Raw genomic sequence first — 27821 nt, 5'->3', positions numbered from 1 at the left:
AGGAAAAAAACCATCTCCTCCTTGTGAAGGACAAACTAATAATGTCGTTCCTTATCGAGATTAGTTGTGTTCATGTAAAGTTACACAAATTCTGTGAATTTTCTTCAGAATTAAAGACCATGAATTTTGAAACTCTCTATATAAAGAGGGGGAAAGAAAGCTTACTTGTGACATATATAATTTGATTAATATTTTGCCACAGTAGTTGCTTAGCTGTTAGAATTTGTTAAAACTAATTCTGTCTTCCCATAGCAATAAGGGAAATTTCACAGGGGAAATCATGTTACTCCACTAAGTCCCTTCCCTAAATTTCTTTTTTTAAATGTTGTACCTTGATACACTAATTGTTCATAAGTGCTTCCAACCCACAGCCTTTATGCTCTTTGATTTGTATGAAACCCCAAGGCTTTTGATAAGATTGTGAGTTTTCTCCATGTTAGATCATTTCCATGGTTCGGTTGAACTTGCCGTGTGCCAGTTAATTGCCGTTCCTGACCTTGAATGAAAGCATGTGTTGTGCACTCCAATTGCAATACGAATGTGACGGGGAAGGGATGGTATTCAGTGATGTAAAGCTGCAGTTTTACATGTGTTTATAATTACCGACAATTCTGATGTTCTTAGTCACACAGCCTTCTGGTGGAAAAATGTTTTCCTTCCTGCTGGAAAATACCGATTCTTTAAGCCTATGTTAATTAATAGATCAGTTTGACGAGGGTGCTTCTGCTGGTCAGAGTCAAGAAGCTCTGTGGTGCTCAGGAAGGCCGGGAGCTGCTCCTGGGATATGTGCCCCATAACGTTCGGGCTCCAGGCCATGGGGCAGCTCTCCCCGGTTAGCCATCATGGTCAGGAGCGTGAATCAGAATGGGGGGTTCCTGATGCTGAGAGCATGTCCTTTTGTGGGGGGCAATGGCTAACTGTCTGAAAACTCAGGGAGATTTCTAGGAGAGGAAGGCTATATCCTTCCTTTTTCTGTGAATGGGCTGTTGTTTTTTTGTGAAATCTATCTTCAAATGATCTCCCTCTTTTTGGGACAAAGGTGGTTTTTTATAATTCAAGCAAACTTTTTGTTATGCAGAAACTCAGTTCATATCCATACTCCACTTAAACTCTTCTGGAGTATAAATAATAATAATAAAAAAAGACATTGTTCTTATTAACACACACTAAGCGTGTATTCAATGTAATGTTTATTTGTGGTCAAGAGTTTGACATTTCTGAATTGCAACTTCTGTCTTTTGGTAGGAATACAATAAAGGACATTTCAGAGTTTTTAGCTTTACCTGTTTTACTCACAAAGCAATTTTTAAGCGTAGTATTCTGTGTCAGAATGGTAATACGTTTCTCAAATTTCCATCCGTATAGAAACTGATTTCAAAATGGTTTAAGAGGAGCATTGTGGATTTGTTAGTTAGGCCTCTTTCTTCATATCTTGATTTGAAAACTCTTCTCCCACTTTTTTCTAGAAATGCTGTCTGTATTCACATTTTTAAAGAAACTTTGGAAAGAGACTTTGAAAAGTCACAAAATGAACATGTAGTCAGACATTTGAAGAATCCCTGTATGCTGAACCTTTTCATCTTGTGTCTTTGACTTGGATCAGAATTAACAACAAAAATCTCAGCAATTCTTCTGAAAGGCTGGCTTGAATTCATTAGTTTTTTATTTTATCCTTCAGGATTGGAGTTTAAGCTGTCAAATACAAAACCTTAACTAAAACCTAAGATCTTTTGGTGTAATACTCAGTGTAGATGTTCTGTGTTCCCTTTATTGATTACAATTTTCCTTAACTTTTTTATCTTTGAAATTTCAGTGTACCAAAAAGGTTGCCTGCACTTAAGCTATTATCTGCCCTTATTTTCTGTTAAATTGTTCTGAATACTTTAAAAAAAAAAATCTGTTATAATTAATGATTGTTTGTCATCACTTTAATTAAGAAAGCTCAACTCTGCATAGCTCTTCTCCGTGTATTTTTCCTTCCCTGTCTGTGCAGGGAACTGCTAATTGCGTAAAAATCTTTCTGCTTTTTTTTTTTTTGGTGTTGTTCCTCTTACATTTTGGCTGCTCTTGTCCTGTTTCTTCCTCCGTTTTTTCACTGCTTGACCTTCTCATGTGAGTTATCACACCAGCCCCCCCCCGCTCCGTATTGTGCGCAAGGTGTGGAGTCTTTACCATCCGCTTCTGAAAGACTACATCTGTTATCAGAGCTCTCGTTTTGAAGACACCAGTGAGGAGCAATTTGGCAGATCTCTCTGCAATAAAATTAAGATGTAATTGCACGCTGATCCAAACTTTAATCTAGATGCTGCAGGTAATGGCAGTAATGAAGATGTGATAGCATGGTCTAGCAACCAGAACATATCCCTGGTAGATTTGTACTCTCATTTATGTGTTCGTAGTGTTTGGAGAAGCTCTGTAGACCTGAAGGTGAACTCATGATGCCCTCAGGCCACTGATTTACAAATACTTTTAGTTCTGCAAGTTTTCTTTGAAACCATAGATGTGTGGGGGTGTTTTTTTTGTGTTTTGTTTTGGGTTGGGTTTTTTAGTGAAGAAGTGTTTCATAACTTTTGGTGGTAGTTAGCCTGAGTCAGTCTTTTGAGTTGTGGGGGAAATCCTGCCCTGCTGAGAATTACAGAAATCCTGTGGTTGATTTTTGAGGACCCCACAGTCTCATTCTCATTCTATTTTTCAGTAGAGCTTTTGTGTAGGAACACAAGATGCCTTCACAGTTTGTGGACGTGTGTGTATTAGTCTGATGGCTCATTCTTAAATTTTACATCATAAATTTGACTGAGTAGCGTGTGCCAAGAACTTTTTACAGCTGGCATTTATGTGGGATTACTTACTCTTCTGCTTGCCAGTGTAACTTTTCTTCAAGGAGCAGGTCCAGGCAGTCCTCCTGCCTCTCAGCTCTGGGGAGGGCATTGATAGGAATGAGAAATTTTTTGCCTGTGGGTATATTAAAAGGATGGAAGAAGAAACAATACTGCCCTCCTTTGAGGGGATCCTTCCTTCAAGAATCTGAAGCTTTATTCAAATGGAGGTGTTTTTTCTCTCTGACAGCTTTGGGTTTGGTTCTGAGACTATTTGAAGCTCCCATCAGTCTGTACTCTGTAGAAAAAGAGGAGTCGTGTTTCTGTGGTGAAGCTGGCCAGCTTTTTTAGGTGGCAAAGCTAAAACTGGCCTCAGAGACACGAGTTATGCAAAGCATGTAACATTTTACTTTACAGTTTATAAATGTAGTACTGTCTTCTTCAAAACTTCATTGCTGATCCGTAATAGGCACCGAAACCCATGCTAGGGAATTTTTGTGGGTATGCACTCTGAAGGGTTGCTTTTTTTCTTTTCCTGTTGTCTGTTTCCTTTGCGTCTCACCAAGTGAGATAGTACTCTGTAATAAAAATAAGTAGGTCTGAGTGGCTTTGTTCCATGTATGTTTTGAAATGCTAAATATTGATTGACCCTTCTTGAGATCATAATGCATGTCAACAGCAGGAAGGGCAAGGTGATTTTAGTTGAAAAAATAGATTCTTACATGTAAAGTTACTACAAGTTAGTAAAACGTAAGGTAGGAATTGTTTTTTGGCAAAGGAATGAATTAATGGTGTACCCCATAAGGGGGCAGAACCAGTACTAGATGATGCATCGTGCGTTTTGTCCTTGGTATTGCTTCACTCTGGTATGTTTATTTCTGACTGTTGGACCGTCACCAGAATTTTGAATCCTGTCTGCACAGGATGTCTGTTCCTGGACTGATTTTTTAAGGGTTTTTTTTTATAGTTTTTTTGCTACCATATGTCAAATGTGCTAAGAACTTGAAGCTTGTTGTACTGCTTTCTTAAGGTACCTAGTGCTTCTAAAAATACAGTAGCTATAATTTAAGTACTTGATATGTTCATAGTCTGTATTTAGGCTCTAGCTTTGAAAATTCTTGGTTTTTACTGGCAACTGTTACTTTATATTTGTAAGAAGAAAGCACTTGTGGCATCTGTGATATCGCTGGTTTAAATGGAAGGTTGTTATCGCTGATTTTTCAAAGAAAAATTGTGTGTATGCTTTAGCAATCGACAGTGGGTTTCTGAGACTGTTACTCTTAGGTTTCATGTCAGTAGGGTTTCTGTTCTGAAGCATGTGGGTTGTTTGTGCTCTTTTGCAGCGCAATAGGTGTAACTTCCCAAGAGAATAAGTTCTTGTTACAGGATCTGTATTTGCTATCGTAGCCTGCTGAAAGGAATGGTAAAATACAATGAAAGGAAATATAACCAAAAAAATGCAGAAAAGAGGGGAGATTGTTCTGCCTTCTTGAAAGTAAACCAGAGCTTTCAAAATTTAAGTATGCAGGTACAATTTAGTGTTTTAAATTCTTTATTAGATTTAAGAACGAAGAGATGATACTCTTAGCTTCATTTTCAGACAAAGACATTTGGGTCAAGCTGGCATCTTCACGTTTTTGTAAGTGAAGCTTATCTTCCTTAAGGTCTGTTATATTGCTCAGAGTTGCAGACGGAGTTAACTCAGGGTCTGTGGTCTTTGGCTCTTGTTGTTCTTAATGTGGCCTGCCCATAGTTTTAGATACAAGATGAAGATAAATGGGAGGGCCTTAAATTGGAGCAAAAGATAGGCAAAGCAGCGGGGGGGGGGGGGGGGGGGGGGGGGGGGGGAGGGCAGCAATTTAAAGAGCATTCAGATAGAAAACATGGAAATACATTAGAAAAGACTGTGTGATTGAGTAATATGCATGGAAAAATGCCTCCGCCTTTTGTTTCCTTTACTGGCAAAAAGGGAAGAAAATCAATAATGTTACTGTCTTTATAATCTCCACGCAGAGAAAGCTATGGCCCAAATCTTCCTGTTCTAATTGCAGAATTGGAGCACAAACCTTGAAATTTAATTACTCTCCCTCTCTTCTACCAGCATCCTCTCTCCCTTAACCTGGAACTTACCTGTTTCTCATGGTTTTACTGACTATTGGTGTTAGGCATGTAAAGGACAAAACTTGATAAAATAATAACTAAAATTATTTAATGGAATGACTGAAATATTTGAAAGTCTTTTCGTGAAACTTTGAACCTTTCTGTCCTAGCAACAAAGTGTCCGGGGAATATGTTTGAAAGTGGACAGAATATGTTTTCCTGGCTTTTGTTTTTTAACAAGATATTATGTGTTTAAATGTCAGCATGACATTTTGATATCTAGCCTGCACGAGGAAGATGATTTAGTCAGGTCAGCTATTAAGAAACAGCTATTCAACAGGGCTCTTCCGCATCCTTCAGAGAGAGCTTTGACTGTGGTGACTACTTACTACAAATGAGGGATTTTTTTTTTGATTGTTTTCTTTGGGTTTTTTGCATTCCCAAAAGAAAGGGCAGACCTGGACGTCTATAAACAGTAGTCACTGGGTAGTGAGACAAGCTTGGGAAATACTGTAATGAAGGCAGAGGGGCACATGATTATAGTATATCCATAAATTAACTGCACTGAAGTGATGAAGTATTCAGAGCTTCTGCAAGTTGTGCAAATTTACTTTGCAATATTTAGCAATGATAGTTTTTTACATCCAGATAGGATGAGAACTTACTTAAAAATGCCATCATCTTTTCAGTACCCTTCAGATTGGTGAGGTCTTGTTTTGCTCTCCCCTCCCTGCTTTCCCCACCTGATGTTACCCTATGTCAAAGGGTTCCTTACCCAGGAAATCTTAAAAAAAGAAACCTTGACACCTTTGGAGTAAACGTTGAATTCGCTAGGTGGTGGTCGGTAGGGTTTGCATGTGTGTTAAGCACTGAGCACCAAGACAAACTTCTGTGCCCCAAGCAGAAGGCTCAGATGTTTGGGAAGCATGAAATAGCAATGGGCAACTGGCTCCTTCAAGGAAGGGTGGGAAAAAGTGGCGCTTCCCAAATCTCCCTGAAACGCCTGTCAGAGAAAGAGAAAATTCAGAGCTACCTTCCTTGTAAATGAAATCTTATTAAGCTGTGATTGCCACCTGTGTCATACTGTAAAGATGGTTGAAAAAAGTGCTGATACTCATTTTGTTCAGTTTATTGTCACACCGTATGGGATTTAAATGAGACCTAATAGAGTAGTAATTGGATTTGCAGTGCCTGTGTGACATAAAGGAGGATTCATGGTACTGTGCTTGGTGTGTTCTAGAGAGCAAATGCAGAAATGAAATCTCTTGTAATAAAGAACTGGCAACAAATGGATTCCTTGAATATGTTCTTAAAATTAAAAAGAAAAAAAAAAAGAAGCTGAAGAAATTTGTTCTAGGCTTTGCCAAAATGCTTCTGAGAGACTCATTGACTGCATGGTTCAATTGTGAGCTATTTTAAATAAACTGTGTAATTTTTCCTTGTAAGAAAATACTCACAGTAAAGTATATTATTAATGTTTACTTAAAATTATTGCCTGATATTCAAAGTGCTGCTATAACATCGGGAAATGTGGTGGGTTACTGATCAGATATCAGGAAGGAGTTCTTTCCTGTGAGGGTGGTGAGGCACTGGAAGAGGTTGCCCAGGGAATTTGTGGCTGCCCCATCCCTGGAAGTGTTCAAGGCCAGGCTGGATGGGGCTTTGAGCAGCCTGGTCTAGTGGGAGGTGTCCCTGCCCGTGGCGTTGGAACTAGATCATTTTTAGGGTCCCTTCCAACCCAAACCATTCTATGATTCTATGACTGTGCTCAGCAGCACAGCAACACCAGCCCGACAGCAGCAACCCCCCAGCCTCTGACTGCGTGAGTCTTGTTGCAAGAAGCACAGCCTGGAATGTGCAATCCTAAATATAGGCCCATTCATAATGAATGCTTTACTCTCTCCTGAATTCATTGTTGTGTTGATGGCAGAAGCACTCACAATATATGTACACAGTGTGTTCTGTCCTTACCTTTCAAAGTGTTCTCTCCAGTGTATGGATGGATCAGGCTTAGAAACTTTGTCTAAATCAGAGTCTGCTATGTTTCATCATCATTCACTTATGTTTATTTAAAGGCTTATTTATCTATTCATAGTAGAGATAAAGGTTTCTCATTGGAATGTAGTTACTAACCAATATATATTGCTTTAGTTATTTGGCACGTGCAGTTTTTTCTTCAGTAGCAGTCTCTTGAATAGTTTCATTTGAAAAACATGTAGATTTGTATTTATCTGTAGCTTCAAAAGCAGTTAATTTAATATGCCTGCAAAGAAAGAAAAAAAAAAAATCCTTGTTTTCTTTGTTGAACTAAAAGGCTATTTGTCGCCCCACCTTAATCATTGTCTGTTTTTAAACCACAAATAAATAGAATCCTGTGGCAAGGTTCAGCAAACTGAAATTGCCACGTAATTAAGTGGTAACAGACACTTCCAAGGCAAAAGGGAAATCAGTGGTTACAATGGTTTAAGAAAAGCAGCAAAAGCAGCAAGAAATCATACTCTTGAATTCAAAGCCCTGAATACCATTTGTTGTTGCTGCCTAATATTTAAGTGAGGAAGAATATTATTTTCTTTTATGTAGATTTTAGATAAATTTAGTTTGTCCTTGTGGGAAGTTGGCAGGTTCTACTACTGCTGTTAATATTTTGTTGTGAAAAAGAAGTTTTGGAAAAACCAAAGCAGTAGTGGAGGGTGTAGAGGTAAGCAGAAATCTTTTTAATTACTGGAGTCAATACATCTTATTTCGAAGACGTGAACCTGGAAGCTATTATCTTGGGGGCAAATTTGGACAAGGTAATTGGCTTTGACCTTTTGCCAGATGTCTAACAGTTCTTTTTCCCCTCTCCCTTGTGTCCAGATAAATGTCATGCCTTTAGGTTTTTGTTCCCTTGTTCTGGTTTCAAGTGTGGAACTGCTTATGTAGCTAATCTGCGCTTAAAATTATTTTCCATTTCTAACCCCAGTAGGACACTCTTTTGGGGTATTCAGACAGAATTGACATAATTGGATTTCTGCCCAGATACTGTATTTAGATAGCTTTGGAGATGTCATTAATTTGACAGCTGCCATAGGAAATCTTTGTTTTGACTATTGTTACAGGGCCTGCAATGTTTCTATTGCATTTTCATTTGTAGTCTGCCACTGAATTGGCGTGATTAAAATGAGTACAGTAAGACACCACCAAATGTGTACAAGACATGAAAGGGAGAAAATCAGTGCTGAAAACCTCAGAAGGTAGGCTGTTGCCAAATTTTATTTGGGTATTATGAGATTTTGGAATACCTAGTTATCTTTCAAATAGCAATAATAGCAGTGCCTGCGGCTAGGGCTGCTATACGCTGTGGTGGAACCAAAGTTGTGCTAATGTTTCTCTTCTTGTTGTCAACCTAAAGCAAAGTTTCTGGGGCAGTTCAGCCAAAAACTGCTTCAACAGTTTCTGATTATTAACTTGGAAGAAAAAGCAGGTGTTTTGGGGGGACTCTGTGTTCTTGGGAAGTATCTATCCTAGCAACTCAGGCGTTTGTTCCCAGCGGTTTTGTTTTGATCTGCACATTGAAGGTCCTGGCTTTGGGGACTGCCATTCTGCCGTGTCCAAAGAGGACAGTCACGGTACCACACGTCACTGACTAGCATGTGCCACCTACCAAATCATGTAGGAACCAAAGCCACTTCTAAGTTCCAAGTGTTTTTCTTCTACTTACCTGTCGCTCTTAGTTGTGAACCCCTAGTTATGATAGTTTTGTACTTGAACCACATGAAGTTTGTTGGTTTTTTTTCAGTCAGGCCATCAGAGGAGACTCCAAAACCGCTTTAGATCTGGAATGCTAGTTTTTCCCAGCCTTTGATATACTAATGTATTGGGACAAAAATGTCTTGCTCCTCACAAGACCATTTTCATCAGTGTATTACTGAACTCTAACACCAGGTACTATTTGAGCACATTCCAGTTTCAGTAAGAGATTTTGTGTTGCGGTCTTTGTGTTGTGTTGTTTTTTTTTCCCCCCTCCCTCAATTTTACTAACAGGTTCCAGTTTAATGTCTGCTTATGTGAGTTCTGCAGCCTGGTCCTTTTCAACCTTGTAAATGAAATACTGAGCTTGAGTAAACAGTAAATACTTCTACTCTTCCTGCTGTTGGTGGTTGAGAGCTCTCTTCAACTTGCTCCCTCAGCTGAAGTCATTATAGATTTCTTCACCTGAGGGCCAGGGTGCCTGGACTTCTTTCTGCCATCCCTTCAAAGTGAAATGGCTCTTGTTTATGCTGACGGTACTTCAGATGCAGTTTGCCTGAACAGATCAGGGCAAAGCTTGCATACTCTTCAGAATAAGATACTCTACTTGAACAGTAATGCCGCCAGCATCCTTATATACTCGGTGGCTATGCACCTGGAGAAAGGGTAAAATCCGAACACCCTCAGCAAACAGGCTGAGGCGCAGGGAGTGATTGCTGCAGCTGCTGGTGATGCTTTTACAGCAGGTGGGGAGTACTCAGACCAGACCTCCTTCCATCAGCATCACGTACCAAGTTGTCACTTTCCTGTTTGAGAGTTTTCAAGTTGTTTCTGACAACGTTTTCCTGGATCTGCTCTGTGCGTTTCCTCCAATTCTGTATCTGTCTGGTGGTTTCAGAGACAACCACTGACCTTAACCTGTCCCTCTTAACATCACCTTATCCATGTATTTTAGCACTGAGAAGGAGTGGCACTATTACTTTGAATTCAGTGAGTGCTAATCTGGCACAGACAAGCTATGTTGTTGAATGTACGCACAGAAGAGTTTTCCTTTGGACTAAGAAAGAATGAATAATTTACCAGAACAGGAGCTCTAATAAGGGTTGCAGTCAGCCTTGAACTTTGAATTGCCAGTGGGCTAAGTCTGCCTTACTTGACTTAATCTGTAGTCTCTCTGTAGCCCCTGTTACAGTGCATTTTCTGTTTTATCTCACCCCAAAGCTACCCAAATGCATAGATGTGAGATTTATTTACTTACCTCCCTAGGCAAGAGCGGTAACCAGGTGTCTCTGCCTAGTGTTTCTCTGATAGTGAGTTAGGGTTGCATCCTTCTGTGGTAGCTAATTCATCGGAATCTGTGGTTTTCACTTCTTCAGAAGGCATCTGTGAATGCCTTTTTCCAGTGGAGGTGGGAGTTTTCAGTAATTTACATGTGCAGATTACTAGATTACTGTAAAGAGTATATTAATATGCTGTCGTAGTCATCTTTCACAGCCCTGAAATCCACAAGTATAGAATTAAAAGCTCTGACTCTACTAAAGAGGCTTGGAAGAACTGGTATGATTCAGTGGGTCTTGTATGTCTTTATGTATTTATTTTAATGGCAAAGATGTGGTAATAAAAGTAGATTTGTGAAGGAGTTGCTAGCGCTGATGTGTTTTTAACCACTCAGGTTCTCAAACATTCTGAGCAGATATTACTTAATGGAAAAGACTGTCATTGTACAGTTTTTACAAACAAAAAATTAAAATACCAATCAGAAAAGGGCTGAAGTTCCAGTGGTATGAATTATTAAACTATATGTACAAAATACTAATTTCTAAAGTGCTGAAGAAAGTTATCTAGCTATAAATGCTAAGATGTTTCTAAAAATCAAATCTGTAATTTGAATAATAAGGTATCCTATTACAGAAACGAAAATAATTATCTTGTTTTCAAACCACGGCCTGAGAAGCTTGCTTAGTTAAGCACTACTTAAGGTTGAAGCCTAAACCTTTCTTTTCCTTAAAGATACTGAGAGACACGTTTAAGAACAGCTTTGGTAAGTGTAGTTATGTTTCTGCTTCTCTATCTGCAATTATAATTGGTAATTCAGGTCTTTCAGCAGACATCTGTAAGGGATTGTGAGGTGTTTAGAGCTGTCCTAAGCATAAATCAAGACCTTTGTTGCTTCTCCTATATGGGTTTTAGCGATATTTATGCATGCGCTTACATAGCCAGCTTGTAAACCCTTAAATAAGGAAAATTAGAAAGATTGTGTGTTCCTATTCCTTATTGCAAATAGAAAAGAAAAAATAAGGGAATTGAGGTAAAATGGTGTTTTGAATACTTCGTCTTTCGCTGGTGGCTCTTGACTAGGAATGCCTAAAAAAACTGGGGCTATTTTGGTGTCAGGGTGCCTTTGCGTGAGGCTCCTTCAGCTTGCAGAGAGTGACTGGACACGGCTTGCGTTTAGTTTGATGCCTGACTATCAGTCTAAAGGACAGGTGTGTAGGGGTTTTTGTTGGTTGTGGTTTTTTTGTTTGTTTTTGAGGCTGCAGTATTACACCTCCTCTCAAAGAATTTGTAGCCTAGCTGGGGGAGGCTTCCTGGCTCCCATTCACAGTTTCCCCGTGCTGCTTTGTGGTTCTTTTTTTTCTTTTTTTTTTTTTTTTTTTCTTATGCAGGGTCTGCTCTGGAAGTTTGCAGCTCAGCATAGTCAAATTTGAATTAGGTCAATATCAGTAAGTATCAAGATGGAAAATCCTGCTTAAGCCAGGAATTAAAAAAATTTGCATATTGCAGTTAGTTTAGGTAGTAATTTGGGATCAGTATTAGCTTTTTAAATAACTTGGACTTTTTGGGGAAACTCCTATCTGAATGTAAGAAGCCTGTGATTCCTCTTAATAAAACAATGTGAATCTGTACAATATATATTGGAGAATTCCTAACAGATGCAGTCACTAACAGGTGTAATCCTCGTTTCTTTCCCATTTAAAAAGACACTAGTCATGCATGTATTTGGATTGCAACTACAGAGGAAGCTGGCACTGGAAGTTGGTTTTTGAAATACAGTAGTTACTTTAATTGTTGATATTATTTAGAAAACGAACTACTTGTGCCTCATGAGTAGACTGGGAGGTGGTGGTTGTGTGAGTAGATGTAAAAAATCTTGTTTTTTGAAAACTTATCACGTATACACCAGAGTCTGCAGAGGATGTGCACTTGACTGCAGGAGTTAAATGAGAATATAGGTCAGCGTAGCCTCTTTGATTGCATGTGGTTCAAGTGTGAACCATTGCACGCTCTCTCTAGCTGCGTTCCTCTCCCTACCTGCCCCCCAAAGTATGTGTTTGTTTTAATGAACAAACAAAAAAAAAGTTGCGTGAACAACCAATGGTACATGTCTAATTGCTTCCTTCTTGATACAAACAGCATGGCCGGGAGGTGTATGCACAACCTCCTGCCCGTGCACTGTTCAGAAGAGACCCGAATTTCTTAGGCTAAGCCTTACAGCCTCTGGTGATGGCTCCAAACCTGGACTGCTTAAAAAAGCCCATTTAGACACAGATGTTTGTCTTTGCTTCAAGGGCTAGTTTCGCTTTCACAGCTGGCATAGAGGTTTAAATCTTTTCCAGCGTTTTAAGTATCTGGCAGTCTTTTCTGCATGCAAGGCAGCAAACCTGCTCTCGTGCCCCATTTCGCTTGCTTCCTTGCTGTTAAGGAACTGTAATCTTAAGAGAAGAAAAGCTTAGTTGTGTAGAATATGTACCATGAAAGGATTTTAATTTTTTTGTTTGTTTTCAGAATGTTACGCACATTGTAGTGCAACGCTGCAGTTTGCTGCCTTTTTGAAACCTTAAATACGATGTGCATCACGTCTTGCTTTCTGTTTTCTCCCCGTGTTCCGTACTTAGTTTTGAAATGTAGTATTCAATTAATGCCTTGATTTATCTGAGTTGAAGAACAGTTGCGTATTTTAACATTACTGTTTCCTCAGCTTTAGAAGAAGGTAATAGTAAGTGATTTTGTGAGAATATGTATGACTAGGAGGCTAAAATACTAAGCATATGCTAGAGTCTTGAATACACTTGGTGGGTTTCTTTTCCCTTTAAGCAAATTCAGGCACTGAGCTTTTGAGTGCTTAGGCTGATCTGTCTGCTGCTCTGTGGAACTGGATTGTGCTTGCCCAATTGTCTGCATAGTTAAAATATTTTGAACATAGCCTATTTTGATGTAACTTCGTTTGAAATATCTGCCTAATGGAGAAGTCTTAATGGAATACTTTAATAGCCCAAAGTGGTTACCTGCAATTGCTCCAGCGTATTTCAGTCAATTACAAAGGCAGGCAATATTTAATGTTGGAGTGGAGCTAGATGGTGTAATGAACTGGCAGATTGCCAGCTTGATCTTCTCCACAGGAGAATTTGTATTAATGTGGTGCTTTTCATTTGTTCTCCAGAAGGTCACCAGTAATACGTCAATTGTTGAATTTTATCATAGTTATCGGAGTCACTTGAATACCTTACCACTGGAGTTAAAATTCCCACTCTGTGCAGTACAGGTTTATGGTCAGGTCATTCTTGTGTATTAGCATATTAAGTATCAAAGAGATTATTTTAGCTATTTCATGTCAGAATTTAAATAGGAGGTGGTTGGGTATTGGGAAGAGAGCCTAAGAGAATTGTCATTGAAATAGTCATTGTAAGGCTGAATCTGGATTTTAGCCACAGGGATAAAGAAAATGGGGCACATTAGAGCTATTAGTGAAAGGAAAGGTGGTTAATAACTTTGGATGTTACTTGTAATTTAATCATTACAAGAGCACTAATTTATTCTTTAGGTTGTAATCTTTAAAGATTACACAGTTAAACAGAAGGTGCTTATTAAATCGGATGTTACTGATGTTTCTGTCATGGTGCTCGTTTGCAAGCATCAAGTTGAAACTTTTATTTCTGACTATTCAAAAGTGCTTTTTACTATGGGACTTGTTATAGTCCTTGTGTTCAGAGGACCTTGGTTTAGAAAACAAACGAGAGTGACTGAGGTTGCCGTTCAAATGTTGACAAATTTCTTTCTACCTTGCACATTTGTAATCACCTGTTCATCCAGTTCCTGTACTCTCCAATTTCTGTTTCTTGTTATCTTCTGTGCCCCTGCTCTGGGCCTCGTAGTAAGCATAGAATATGAAGACAGTTGTGAGTGGTAAGGAAGCGTGGCATTTTGCATGTCCAAATGGACGTCACACTAGATGGTACAGAAATGATGGGACACGACTGCCCAGCTCTGTGCCTCCTTTTGCTTTGCTGCTTTTCAAAAGAGTTGTTAAATTCATTTCCCAAGTTTTCTAATGTTGCGCCAATTTGTCTTTTGGGTGGACAGTAACTGTTTGTCACGTGTTCTCCAAGGTTTTTGAAGGTTGATAGAGATTATTTTGTACTCTCAGAGTTTAACTGTTCATTCCCCATCCTGGTTTTACTGTCAAATACAGCTGTCTAGAGTCCTGGCTGGTAGGATGCAGCAGCAGAACTAGAAAACCCCACCTACGGTGCAAACCCTCTGCCCTGGCGCAGATGCTTCCAAACCCTAACCACTGTTTCCATTTACTGCCCTTTGAGAAGACAGATCTTGAATTTATGTAACTGAAAGATTGTTTCAAGGAGCATATTTAAAGTATAAGCGACTTATTTGTGGTCCAGGTTTCCATCCTGAGTTTGAGTCACTCTGCAAGTCGCAGCATTGCAGGCAGAGCTTTGGTCTGTCGGGGCGTGTGATGGAAATTGGTTCCTCTTCTGGGGAAGTGACTCTTAGTGTGATTGATAGCAGAAGACTTCCTTTGGCTCTTCCATAGCACAGTGAAGATTTTTACCAGGAGGAAAATAGAAACGGAGGTCGCAATGCAACAGAATTGAGCCCAGAGAGGACAGAGACTAGTCTGCACCTTGCACTCGTATGTCTGTTAGATTAACAGGGTTTTATTTCAATCAAAGTATTGGTAGGAATGAGTTTTTCTTGTGCATTTTCTTCCTTTGACTCTTCGCGTTATCACCATTAACATTCTGAGTTACTTTTAATATATGTTAACTGAGCTACGAAAATAAAACCATTCTTGCTGTACAGAAGGAAGTTAGCATTGTTACATGGAGATAAACACGACTCATTCTTTTCTTGTGTGTTTAGATGGAATTTGGACTCTTATTTTCCCCAACTGTACCTCCTCTGCAGTTGGCTAATAAATACAAGGTTAGTTTTTCAGGTATTGATGATTAATAGTCCTGTTTTTCAGCGCACTTTCAAATGCAAGTTCTATACGTGAATGTGCATTTGTGAAGGTGGGAGCAATAATTGAGAGGTGTTCGGTATGTATTTAAAGAACAAAACGGAAAAAAAAAAGCCCCAAATGAAGTCAGAAACTTGGTACAGTACTTCAGTGCTGGATGGTAATGGGGAGGAGATGATTTGTGAGGTAGGAAGGGGAAGGATAGTAAACTTCAGAAGATCTTGTAACAAAAAACAAAATTACTTGTATTTTCTCACTTGTTCCTCTTAATGTTAAAAATGTTCTTGCATTATTGATAGGAGAAAAACTACAAAATATTCAGCCGGTAGGGAAGTAGATCTGCCCTGCCTCAGGGTTTTAGTGTTGTTTCATCTGTTAAAATCTCTTTCCGATTTACTGGAGATCTGTCTTGTAATTTCGAATATAGAACAGTTTTTCAGTGAGAACACGGTTAAGGTCTGTAACTGGGTAGGAAAACTGATATAGTAAAGTGTTGTTGCCCACGGTCTGTGTCTGTGGGAAGCTGAAAGCCCAGGTTGGGCAGTGGGGCAGCCGGCGCTCCAGCCAGCACCCTGGCAGGGGAGAAAGGGGTAGGTCACCCTCCAGCCCCATCTGAAGATACGCTGCCACAGGCGTATCTTCATTCAGACGCTTGACTGGATCAGGACACTTTTGTGTTTGAATAATGCGTCCTTATAATTTGCCCTCCTCTGTGGTTTTTTTGTTTTGTTTTTTTTTTTTTTTCTGTTGTGTGTTTCTCAGGAGGGCTAGCAATGCTCTGGCTGCACTTGCAGCTGCTGGGGAGCAGGGAGGGAGCCGAGGGGCAGGGACTCTCCCATGCTTTACCCCCGACTACACATTTATGCTTAAATGCTTACCGAATTGTAGTTTTAGTAGTTTTGTTACTCCCCTTATTAATGGGTAGGAGTCTAAATCTCGCTTTTAAACATCTGTGTAAGGTATTTTTAATAAATTTGTCAGTGCGTTTTTTCCCCTTTCATGATGATGTATGGGATCATTGGATAAATTGCTCTTTTTAATAGAATTTCTTTGTAGGATGCTTTCGTAGAGCGGCAACTGATTGGAATCTGTTCAGAGAGGACTTTGAACAGAAACGTTTGTGCATGAGTGGCCTTAGGTAGAGTAGGAGTTGTAATCTGTTGTCCTTACGAGCTAGGGGCTGCAGTGCAGGAAGGCGTCTAGAATTTTTTCCTTCTCTTTGAATTGCATCTTAATGCGTTCACACTGCCTGAATTTGTCAGACATCCTACAGAGTTAGAAGCATCGCTAATAGGCAGAAACAAATGTTTAAATATTTTGAAGCCTCTTCTGAAAGGTTAGTGTTGCAGCTAGAAATACTTAACAGAACAACAGAGGCGGGGAGGGACCTCTGGAGGCTTGTGCCATCCAGCTGGGGCCATGTCCAGGAGAATTTGAGACACCTTCAGGAAGAAGGTCCGTCACTTCTGAGGGGGGACGTGTGGCCATGCTGAGCCACCCTCGTGGTGAAACCTTTCTTCTTTACATCCAGCCGGAACTTCTGTTAACAGAGTTCTCCAGCCCTCTGACCAACTTCACTGCCTCCCTGGGTCAGTGTCTCTCATGACAGAGGGCCCCAAACCACAAGCGGTAGTAGTCCAGGTGGATTCCACATCCAAACATGTGTGAGTGCCTCCTGGGTGGAAATAGTCGTGTCCCACAAAGCTGTGGGCTGTGCTTTTGCTGATGTACCTCAGTTTTCCACTTGTAACAGCGTTACCTTTTCTTAGGAAGTATGGGCAAGTTAGACTGACTAATGTAGAAGTGAAGGAAACAGTAAATAATGGTGCTCTTTCAAATGTAATCTTTCTAAAACTGGGCTGAATTTTTAATTCTGTTTATTGACTGATTTTTCTCTCTATTGTGATGGCTGGGTTTGTAGTTGCTTTCTTTCCTAGATGGTTTGGATGGTTGGCCGTTAAGTTGCCCTTGTATTCATTGAGAAAAGTTAAATATGAAGATGGATTCTATTTATGCTAAATAGGTGGATCAAGTTAGAGCCATTCTGCCTGCTCTTCAGCCTCTCTTAGGAGATTTTGATAGAATGAAACCCAATTATCTAGCTAAAGCTCTTCTAAGTTTAGTGCTGAAACTAAAATATGTATTGTTTGTTGTTTCAGACAGTGGTCTACGTAACTTTGTTGGAGAGTCCTGCACCTTTCACTGCCTGGTTCCTTTTAACAGTGTGCCAAAGGTGAGTGGTTCAAGTTCAGTGGTTATTTTCATAACTAAAGATAACGAGTGAACTGGATATATTGCTTGGTTTTGCTTTCATGTAATGTAGTGTACTTGTAATTTATTTTTTTTTAAACTGCTGGATCGATGATTAAATAGCAAATCTTTTTCCTTCAGTGATCTGACACAAATGAGTTGTAGTTCTTACTTTCAAAAAAAGATGAGAAAAAAGGATAGGCTCAGATTATTAATTAAGCACTAGATATTGCTACCACAGTTTTTGGGCTCCCACCTACTGTTACCTACTGTGTTGACTTGGGACGTTTTCCCCTGGAGGCGCTGTAGGCAGGATGTGGTGGTGTGGGAGGTGTGGAGTACTAACCGCCATGCATAGCCTGTGGTGGAGCAGGCTTAATATTAATCTTTGATTGAATTCTAAAAACTAAGTAAGAGCTTATAAAATATTGAGAGGAAAGAAGGTTTGTGGATTTTCTGTGAGAGCAGAACAGAATTGCATTCAGTATATATAGAGTGTCTTCCTGGGCTGGCTCAGAAGACCTGACGTAACCGAGTGAAGCTGATTTCCATAGGATTCATTTTGTGGTAGAGTCTGAATATCTTCTTTCTATTAATTTATGTACCCCGCTGTCTGCTTCTAGTAACTGTAGTTGATCTCTGTGGCTTAACAGAGATTTATTAACAGAAACTTTGAATAAAATGAAACCTCATTACAACTGTACCAAAAATAAAAGCAAAAAGGCAGAACACTGAATGAACTTTCAGCATTGTAGTGGCTGAAGCACAGAGCAGAAGAGTAGGAGTCTTAGTTTCATTCATTACTTTACCAGGTGGATTTATTATTTTTTACTCAAATTCTGTGTTTATAAAATAAAAATAATGTTACCTTCTTCAGAAGGAAGTTAGGAAGGCTAATTATTGACGTTTTGGAGCCTTCAAATGAAAAGCAATGTATGAAGTCCTTGGGTGCCTTGATTTTTGCTGTGAGTTCTGTTAAATGCTTGTTCAATGAAGTGTTATCAGATGTTGAAATTAGGCTTAATTTGTTTAATAAAGTGCAGGTGAACCAGTTAAAATTGAAAATGCAATCCAGTCTTAAGTTCAACATCTACATATGTTTTTGCAAATGATTCATTTTCCTTCAACCTGAAAAGGAAATTCTGAGATGCTACAGTTGGCTTTTGCACTGCAAGCGTTCCCAAAGTGAAAGTGTTTACAGCAGGTGAAGGTTTTATATACTTCCCAAAAAGGCAATGAATAGATACTGGCTTACTGAAAGGAGGAGAGGAAGAGCCACTTGGACATCTGAGTTAGAAGAGGATGTAGAGGTGTACATGTCTCTCTTTTTTTTTTTTTTCTTTTTTTTTCTCTCATCTTTTTTGTTTTGTTTGAACGTATGCGTACCTGAAATACTTGCTATGTCCCATTAGACAACACTTAATTTCAGTAACAAAATTAAGTCTAACTTTTATATTAATGCTTTGTGTCTCTTCCATCCTCTGTGTGCGTGTTTCTGATGGGCTATACTCAACTAGGTAAAGATGTCATTCTGCAAAACTTGGAGCGTTCTAATGCCTTTCTTGAAAGGAAATGAATGCATAGGTGTGGGTTCAGTAAAGCCTGCACTTAAAATGTTTTGTTGAACCAGAACATAGTAAATCTTTTGCCCTTTGGAAAGGAAATGCAGTTGGCAACAGAGTAAATATTCACAAATGCCACTCAAAGTGTTTTTAAACTTCACCGAACTGTGGACAATAATGTGTCCTTATAGGATCTTGTTGAGTCAGAACTACAGTGTAATTAGTATGTGGTTGTCAAGATCGGCCAGCTTATCTTTTGTCTAGCTGGGCAAGCTAGCTTTTTTCAGTGGTTTGTTTCTTTTTCCCTTTTTTTTTTCTTTTTTCTGTTTCCCTTTTTTTCTTTAAGGAAGAAAACTATATAGAAAGGCACCCTTTATTTAAACAAAAATTCTGTCATTTCTGTAATTATATTAATATTAAGCTACAGATGGAGTCTAATGTTCTGGCAATTTATTGCAATCATTCAGTTGTTGTAGATCCGAAACTATCCTAAAAGCATTTGAACTGTTTTAGAACACCGTATTGTATGTGGTGGTATTCAGTATTTTTGAACTTATTCCTTATTCACTTAAAGTCTTTGAATCAAAAAATAAATCACACCTTGTATTTTCACAACAGAGTATTTTGAAAAGTGATTGCAATATTAGTATGTGCCTTGAGCAGTTCTTTTTTTCATATTTTAGCGATGATGTTTAGGTAAAATCTTCTGGGAAATGTTCTTTCATAGTATAATTTTTTGAGACTTCACACACCTTTCTGGAGTGTACTGTTTGATTTCTCAGGGATACCTCTGTACACAGGAAGGAGATTGTTTGATGAGATCAGAGGCAAACAGGTACAAGCAAAGTTATCAGCATCTTTGTCATGGTTTTGGCCGGATTGGCCAATCAGAATGACAGATGGCCCCCCCTTCCCCCGCTCTCTCTTCAGAGAGGAGAGGAAGAGATAAGGAGATTTATGAGTTTAGAGAAAGAACTACTTTAATGAAAATAATAATAAATAAGAAAATAGTAAATAATAATAGAATAATAAAAATTAAAGAAAAAAGTATACAATATATACAAAACTGTATCCAGCTCCCGCGATGATGAACGCGTCACCAGCAGACACAGGGAAAGTCCCAGACTGGAGGACAGGAGCTGAATTCCGGAACTAGAGTCAGGAATGCTCGGATCGGGATCAAAGGCAGAGGAACAGACAGGGTCCTCCTCACATGTCGGCCGTTGAAGAAAAAGCGAGCCAGAGCAACCTTGCCCCTTTGATCCCTCAGCTTTTATACTGGGCGTGATGCAGATGGGATGGAATACCCTGCTGGTCAGTTTTGGGTCATCTGTCCCATCCGCTCCTCCCTGCAGGTGGGACCCCTCTACGCTTCTCTGCTTCCGACCCTCTAACGGGGTAAATAGCGAAGTTCGCTGACCTTGGCTGTTACAGCAATAAGTATAAGCAAGAGCCTCTGTGCATACCGTTCCTTGGTATAATCAGGTCTTATCACTCTGAGAGTGAACAGTTTCTGAACAATATGCTGTTAATTTCAGACTTTAGTCAGTTAGAAGAGGCCCAGCTAAAAAGTAAAATTACAAATCAGAAAACTGGTTCTGTTTTACCTCAAACCAGGACAGTCTTAGTACCCAGCAGATTTGCTAAACTGCGATTGAATGTTAATGGCTATGGTACCACAACAGTTGGTGGAAAGCCTACTCTGAAAAGGTGCCCAGAACAACGGCGACATCAATATACCTCTCACATTGCAAGAATGGGGACCTGATCACAGCTTTTGAAAGACTGATCCTCCTCCTCGATTAAAGAGGAAAAAGCAGCACAGACATTTCAACTAGATGGAACTAGTCTCAATTCAACTAGTCCGTGATGCTGTATCAAAATATTTCTTGGTATTTTCCTATGGATCAGCATGTTTGTAGTTGTTGATTTTTGAGGAGTTTAAACCCAAGGAAAACAATGCCTGTTCTTGGTGTTTTTTGTGAGTTATGGGAAATTTTGATGCTGACAGTAACTGAGAGAATGAAGGGTGTGCACTGAGTGGATGTCTGGACTCCTTTTCATAAAAAAAAAAGTTTCCTGTAATTATGTCCACGATCCCAGGTGCCTAAAGTGTTCATTTTAAGCCTTTGAATGCAACTTTAGTATTACTTAAAAATACTTACAGACATTTAGTATAATAAATGAATTTATAGAATACTGCATATTATGTTATGCTAATGGCATAATACTTTCTAACCTGTAATTGTGGACAGTAGGGAAGAGTACTTTCATCCCGCGTCTACACCCCCGTAATCACAGGTATACCCCCCAAATAAATTGATCTTCCCTGAATTATGTAATTCTAGTACTTTCTTTTTTAGATTTTTAACTACATTTTTTCCTGTTTCTTTTTGTAGTAATTGTAGTTCTTTGCATGAAAATACAGGCATGCTTTTATTTCCTAATAATATTAAAATAGGTTATTAAGAATCACACGTCTATAATTTTTTTTCCAGCTTTGATAACTTCAGGTGCAACTCAGGTTTGTAGATATCAATGGTACCTGTTACGGCCCACAAATGGTCTTTGCAGTGTACTTTAACTGCAATCCATATGGATTCCTTGTCAGAGAACACTGTACAGCTTTCATCAATACTTGAAAATTCAGTTCAGTAAAAATAAAACAATGACCACGTTTTTCCTGGTGGAAGTAGTTTTGTGGTTTGATAGCCCGTATGGGCTTTGGCTGTCTTCTCTCCAGCGTGTCAGTTTTTCTGAGCCAAAAAAAACTTTGCCTCCTGAAAAGAATCTAGCATGTTGCTCGTGAATATAGCTATGAGTTAAGCTATATATATGAAATAGATATATGCAAATAAGCTAAGGTTAAGCTTGTGCCTGAGTATATTTGTGAACTGAGCACAAAACACACAGTGACCAATCTTACTGTCCTGACCAGTGTTCGGAGGAATGCCACTGGCAGAACTGGTTACTGAGCCCCTATTTCTGTGGCTTCTACATAAACCTGTCCCTGTGTTACGCTAGTTTCAGTTAGAAAATTTGAATATACGCTGCGCTTTTGAGGGACAACTGATGTGGCTTAGAATATGATCTTGAGAAACTCTTCAAGGTAGTTTATGCAGTTAAGCTACATCACATGGAGGGTAACCTGACATGCTAAAAGCGTTTGTGACTTTGGTGAGTGTTGGACATAGAGGCATAGGTCCAGGAGTGTCAGCTTGAGGCACTCGGCATCCGGGATGTGGGAGCAGCCCTTGTGTCAGCTCTGTGTAGTGTGATAGGGCTGTATTGGCGCAAGGAGGGGTCAGTAATCCCAAATTCTCCTGAAGGAGGAAGCAGATTAGCAGTTGAGGCCGATGTCACCCGAGTTATTCCAAGATCTATCTGCCCCATAAAGAAGCTGTTGTTATCTCCCGCTTGCAGACGCCTGCCGGAGATGCCCTCCCCTCAGGTTTCTGAGGGGTGCTGTGCCTGTTTGGTAGCTCTGTAGGGCTGACTGCTCGAGCTGGTGCTGTGCAGAAGCAGGCACACAGCCAGTGTTGGCGTAGGTCACTTACAAAATCAGTTGAAGTCTTGTTCCTCCATTTGGTAATGGCTGGAAGGCAGTTCTTCTGGTGTGGAGGCTTTGAGGGAGCTTTAAATGATTCATTGTTCGTGTTGGAATTGGTGCGTAGTAGAAATACAGCTAAAACTGTAAATGATTTTATTTTCAGTAGTGCTCTTAACATCTTCCATATAACATCATATTCAAATGGTATGTATTACATCAAATGTATTATGATATTAAAAAATCAGTTCAGCTTGCTGAAATACTGCCTTTTAATGAATGGGAAGAGACAGTACACACAGTTCATCTCATTTTGTACCTGGCAAATGGTTTTATGTGCGTTACCCAGAGGCGCTCTGGATAACCGCTGAAATTGGTGGATTTCACAGAACAGAAAATATTTAAAGGTTAGTGTGGTATATTTGCTGTGGAATTCTGTTTCTAATAACTCGGTTAATTAATCTTGGGTTACAATTACTGTTTGCGCTGTAGTAACAAAGCGCAAATTGTACTAAGCAGAGAGGACTGAGAAAATGTCGTGTTGTTTATTTTTTTAAGCCAGTAGTAACATGAAGCGTAGAATACCATGCATACAAACCTTTTACAGTCTTTTTTTCTTTCCCTGATTTGAAGTTTGAGAGTCTCATTTTAAGACATCACAGGCTCCTTGCAGTCTCCTGGGTTTAACCCCCGCTTTTCTTTGTGCTCTCTCTTCACACCCTTTTGTTTCAGGGATCCCCTGCAGCTTCTCATCTTATCCCTTCTTATTTTGTAGGCTGTTGTCTGTGCCAGCTGCTCTTAGTTGTTCCCCATAATAGAACCTCTGTGCAGCTTATTTTCTACCTGCTCTGTAACCCTCTTCCCCCCTCTTTCTTTTAAATGAACCTACTCCGGCTTTTTGATTCGGCAGCTGCATGTGCAATCCTTCCAGCAAATCCCTTGCTGCTGTCAGTGCTACTTGCACTGGTTTTTTTCCTTGCTAGTCTGAGTCCTTGCATTACTTTTTAGCACTTCTTTTCCCTGTGACTTGTTCCACCTCTTCCTGCTATCCTGTAAAATCTACCTGTAGCCCGATTTATTTATTTATTTTTAATGTGAATTACTGACGTCCTAACAGACATGGTTCCTATATGCAAGTTAAGTATCCTCTGTGATGCAAGCAAACAGATAATGTCAGAGAAATCCTTTGCCTGAAGCAGCAGGTAGTTTGGGGGATCTGGATTTTCCCAAGAGGTTGATTTTGAATTCCCAATTTGCACCAAAATCAGTAGTGTTTTGTCTTTCTGTGCTTAGCACATTCCCTGATAAGCTGGGTTGCCTCATAACCATTAGTTCTCAAGTTATCACATACCAGCCCAAAAAAATGCTATTGAATGAGGGTTAGACCTCTCTTTGTATTTGATCTCTGAATTTGTCTTTCAAGATGAAACAGTCAGAGTATTAGTTTTCCTTTCTTAGTTCTCCCTCAAGATTACTGAATGGCATTTTCTACCAGCTCTGGATTTGTATAGGATCTGGAAAGGTCTGTTCCATTATTGAGAGAGCGCTGGTTTATGATGGTGAAGATCAGGGTGGTTGGTAAGCTAAAGCATTTATCTCAAAAGAAAAGGGTGTGACATCCTTGGGTTTACTTAGATGTTTTGACTAGAACTACAAACCTGGTGTGTGTGTATGTTTATAAAACTGGTTTTGAAACTAGCTGCTAAGCAAGGTTTTGACAGTTGTGCTCTCTAGAAATTGAATTTACCCTCAGAGGGATAATGGAATCTTGCATTCTCAACTGCTGGCTTGTGCTTCAGGCACTCTTTGGATGCACGGCTGCTATAACATACTTTCTGACAACAGTAGGTTGCTGAAATTTCAGGAAGTCCTGACCTGTGAGCTGTAACCCTGTAACTGGTGGCCAAAATGGCAGTGTCCCATAGGTGTGCTGTTTATGTCCAGTTGTGTGAGGAGCGGCTGCTGCTGTGTATTCTTTAGGAAAAAAGGTTGGGGCGGAGAGATCAGTAGGTTGCTGTGACAGGAGAATCAGAGGAAAATGATGGTACAAACCAGGCTACTGGAAGTGGTGACTGGGCATTTCCCGATCCTGAGCCAGTACCCTGACTAATTCTGTAGAATGGTTAAAAATAAGAGTAACAAAATACATGTAACAAAAAATAAGAGTAACAAAACCTAAGGGCAGCATTTGATGCAATGACACAGTACTGCTTACCTTTTTGGAACTAAAGGTTGGTTTCACAGACTCACAGGATTGTAGAGGTTGGAAGGGACCTCCAGAGATCATCTGCTCCAACCCCCTTGCCAAAGCAGGTCCACCTAGAGCAGGCTGGACGGGAATGTATTCAGGCGGGTTTTAAGTATCTCCAGAGAAGGCGACTCTGCAACCTCTGTGGGCAGCTTGTTCGAGTGCTCTGCCACCCTCAAAGTAAAGAAGTTTTTCCTCATGTTGAGATGGAATTTCCTTTGTTCTAGCTTGTATCCATTGCCCCTTGTCCTGTCACTGGGCACCGCTGAGAAGAGTCTTGACCCCATCCTCTTGACATCCGCCCTTTAGATATTGATAAGCATTGATGAGATCCCATCTCGGTCTTCTCTTCTCCAGGCTAAACAGACCCAGGTCTCAGCCTTTCCTCGTAAGAGAGATGCTCCATTCCCTTGATCATCTCTGTAGCCCTCCACTGGACTCTCTCCAGTAGTTCCCTGCCCTTCTTAAACTGGGGAGCCCAGAACTGGACCCAGTCAGTACTCCAGATGCGGCCTCACCAAGGCCAGAGTATAGAGAAGGATAACCTCCCTTGACCTGCTGGCCACGCTCTTTTTAATGCACCCCAAGAGACCATTGGCCTTATTGGCCACAAGGGCACACTGCTGTCTCATGGTCATGACCAGGACTCCCAGTTCTCTCTCTACAGAGCTGCTTTACAGCAGGTCACCCCCCAACCTGTACTGGTGCATGGGGTTATTCCTCCCCAGGTGCAGGACCCTACACTTGCACTTGTTGAATTTGATTAGGTTTCAGGTTTGAGGTTTTGAATATAAATATATTGCACACTAGAGGAGCAGGAGCAAGGCATCAAATAGCACTTCAGTCCAAGACCTGTTCCTCAGAGCTTAATTTTCAACAAGGAGCTTAAGAACAAGAACAAATAAAATAAAAATGCTTGGTATTAGTCACTTGAAGCATTCAGAGGTTCTGTGATGCAGGGAAGGAAAAGGGATATCTCTTCTGTAAGTTCTCCCAGAGGTTCACGGGGAGAAGGGGATGCACGTGTCTTCCCCCTTCTCCCAATTCTCTTTCCCACCTTGAGGTGACTTGTGAATTTTTATATACTTGCTCGTACTTTTGATGAGCCCAGGAATTGTAATTTGCTGCTCCTTTCATATACTGCGCCACAGCTCTCAATGTTTGCGTATGAATTTGTTTAAAAAGCCTTTTTCATTGAGGCCTGCTGCAGATTTGGTAACACTATTGGCTTCTCTTAGTAAGTTCTAATTTAGATAATGAAGAAATTGTGTACTGTTGTTGTGAAATTACTTAAAACAGAGTTGTGGTGTGTCACTCGAATTTTGACTACAATTAGTACTAAGGTACTACAAGAAGCTGTCAAGTACTAAATATTTTGTGTGGCTCTCAACTAAACTTGTATATGAAACAATGATGGCATAGTCACTCTTATTGAAACTCAGTAGCAATATAAATTTTTAAATTTGTATTGACCTAGAAGTAACGAGAACTCTGTGGCTAAAGTTCTAAATTTCAGACCTGTGGTTTTGAACCTGTTTTTCCTTTATTTAATCTTGGTTCCAGTACAGATATTAATCCCCACAGTGTCTCTCCACCTTTGGAAATTATTTGGCTACTATTATTCCCTTTCACATTTGTTGATGCATTTTATTGTTATCTGGTGGGAGTGAGGAAGAAAATGTATCTGTGAGTGTGTGAGAATAGAACGTCTCATCAGTGCAAGAGTACATAACGTTTGTGGATGAGAGGGAATGTCATGTAGCAGCCAAAGCCAAATGCTTAGTTTTGAACTGATTTATTTATTGCAGGGAGATTTCATTCAGAAAAGTGACAAATTTTCTGGCAGAAGATGAAACAGTACAAGGAGATTTAGAGGAGTTTAGAAAGATTCAGTTTTGGTCAAGCATTGGAGTTGAGAGTGGGAATAAAGAAGGACGAGAGTCTGGCGTAGCCAGGCAGTGTCGGTCTCTACTGAATGTATATTTTGCTCATGGGAATGTGGACTCTTTTAATTGCTTATTCTTGGTTTTGGGTAACTGTTTCTATTTAAAAAGTCAGATATTTCTAGTCTTTATCTGGTAAAAGTTTGCTTTCAGAAGCTTATCTTTTTAAGCAGCAGTTCTGGTGCAGTGGAAAATCAAGTTGGGGGAATAGTAGTGGAACAACTTTTTAGGTTGTGTAAGCCATCTTAAAGCAGCTGACACCTGAACTGCAAGGTAAGAGTTCAGAATAAGGAGCATCTTCCTAATGTGCTTACAGCAGGCTGTGTTCTCTGGAGCATACCTGGCAGGAGGGTTTCAGTAAATCCCTTTTCATCCTTTTTCCCCTTCAGTGAATGGTGTTTCTCTCTTGGATTTGTGTCCCTTCCCTTTGACTGAGGAATTAATAATAGCTTGCTGCTACAATCATGTGGCAGAGCACTCCCAAGTACTGATTTTTGGAAGAGGACCGCATTTGAACTGGAGTATGTAAGAAATAATTTGATTGAAATAAATAAATGCTGGCAACATTCCAGACCAAAAATGAAGCCTTGACTTTAAAGTTAAAGCGTATAGGACAGGTTGTTTTGAAACCTGTTCTGTTTTTGAAAAGTGTGAGGGACGGGGTTTCCTCCGCGCTTGTGTTTTGGGAGCGGTAAGAAAGGATTCCTGTCTTGACTCTGAAGAGCTATTAGATAGAAGGAGAACAGATAACTTCAGGGGGAGGTTGGGATGGCCCTTTCTTGCCTGGGCTGATAGTTTCCTGCTTGTGTAGCATTAGCACAGCAGTTCATCTGACCGGCAAAAGACTCGTGAAGCTGCAGCATCCGCTCACGTCTCATACAAAGATCCAAGAGTGTCTTTTCATTTAAATCGTGCTTTCTCTTGGTACGTGTCCGATCAGGAAATTAAAAGGATAGCTTTCCAAATAACTGTCTTGCGGTCCAGTCTTCTTCAGGAAGATGTACAGATTTATACAGGAATAATTTTAATGGTGTTAGCTGTTTCTTAATGAAATCTAACACTGTATCTTTCAAGCTGCCTCCTTGGTTACAGAATCAAGAATGTTATCTTGTGTCCGGTGATTATTTTTACCTGTAATATTCAAAGACACTGCTTCCAGAAAGTAGCTTTTTGCCTGAGAAACTCTCCTAGATATGAGAAATTGGTGTTCAGTAACGCAAATTCAGGTAAAAATCTGTAGAACTTTGCCTAGAGAGTTAAACTGAGAAGTATCTTATATTTTTGTGTTCGGGTTTTTTGTGTTTGGTTTTTTTCACTGCCACATGCACCTCTTTATATTGGATAAAAATTCTGGTCTAGGTGACCTA

At 39.8% G+C, this 27821-nt stretch overlaps 1 protein-coding gene across 1 annotated transcript in view; it reads left to right on the top strand.

Moving 5' to 3' along the window:
* The window catches only part of NCK2 (NCK adaptor protein 2), an 88113-nt gene that overhangs the window by 15383 nt on the left and 44909 nt on the right, over positions 1-27821 (top strand). The window contains exon 2 of the mRNA XM_063338837.1: positions 17064-17137. The gene's annotated coding sequence lies outside the window, so the exon portion shown is untranslated. The remainder of the gene's footprint in view (positions 1-17063; positions 17138-27821) is intronic.

Source organism: Chroicocephalus ridibundus, chromosome 1 (genome assembly GCF_963924245.1).
Source record: "Chroicocephalus ridibundus chromosome 1, bChrRid1.1, whole genome shotgun sequence".
Classification (NCBI taxonomy): Eukaryota; Metazoa; Chordata; class Aves; order Charadriiformes; family Laridae; genus Chroicocephalus; species Chroicocephalus ridibundus.
The sequence above is the reverse complement of the archived record's forward strand: the minus strand, read 5'-3'. Positions and strand labels throughout refer to the sequence as shown.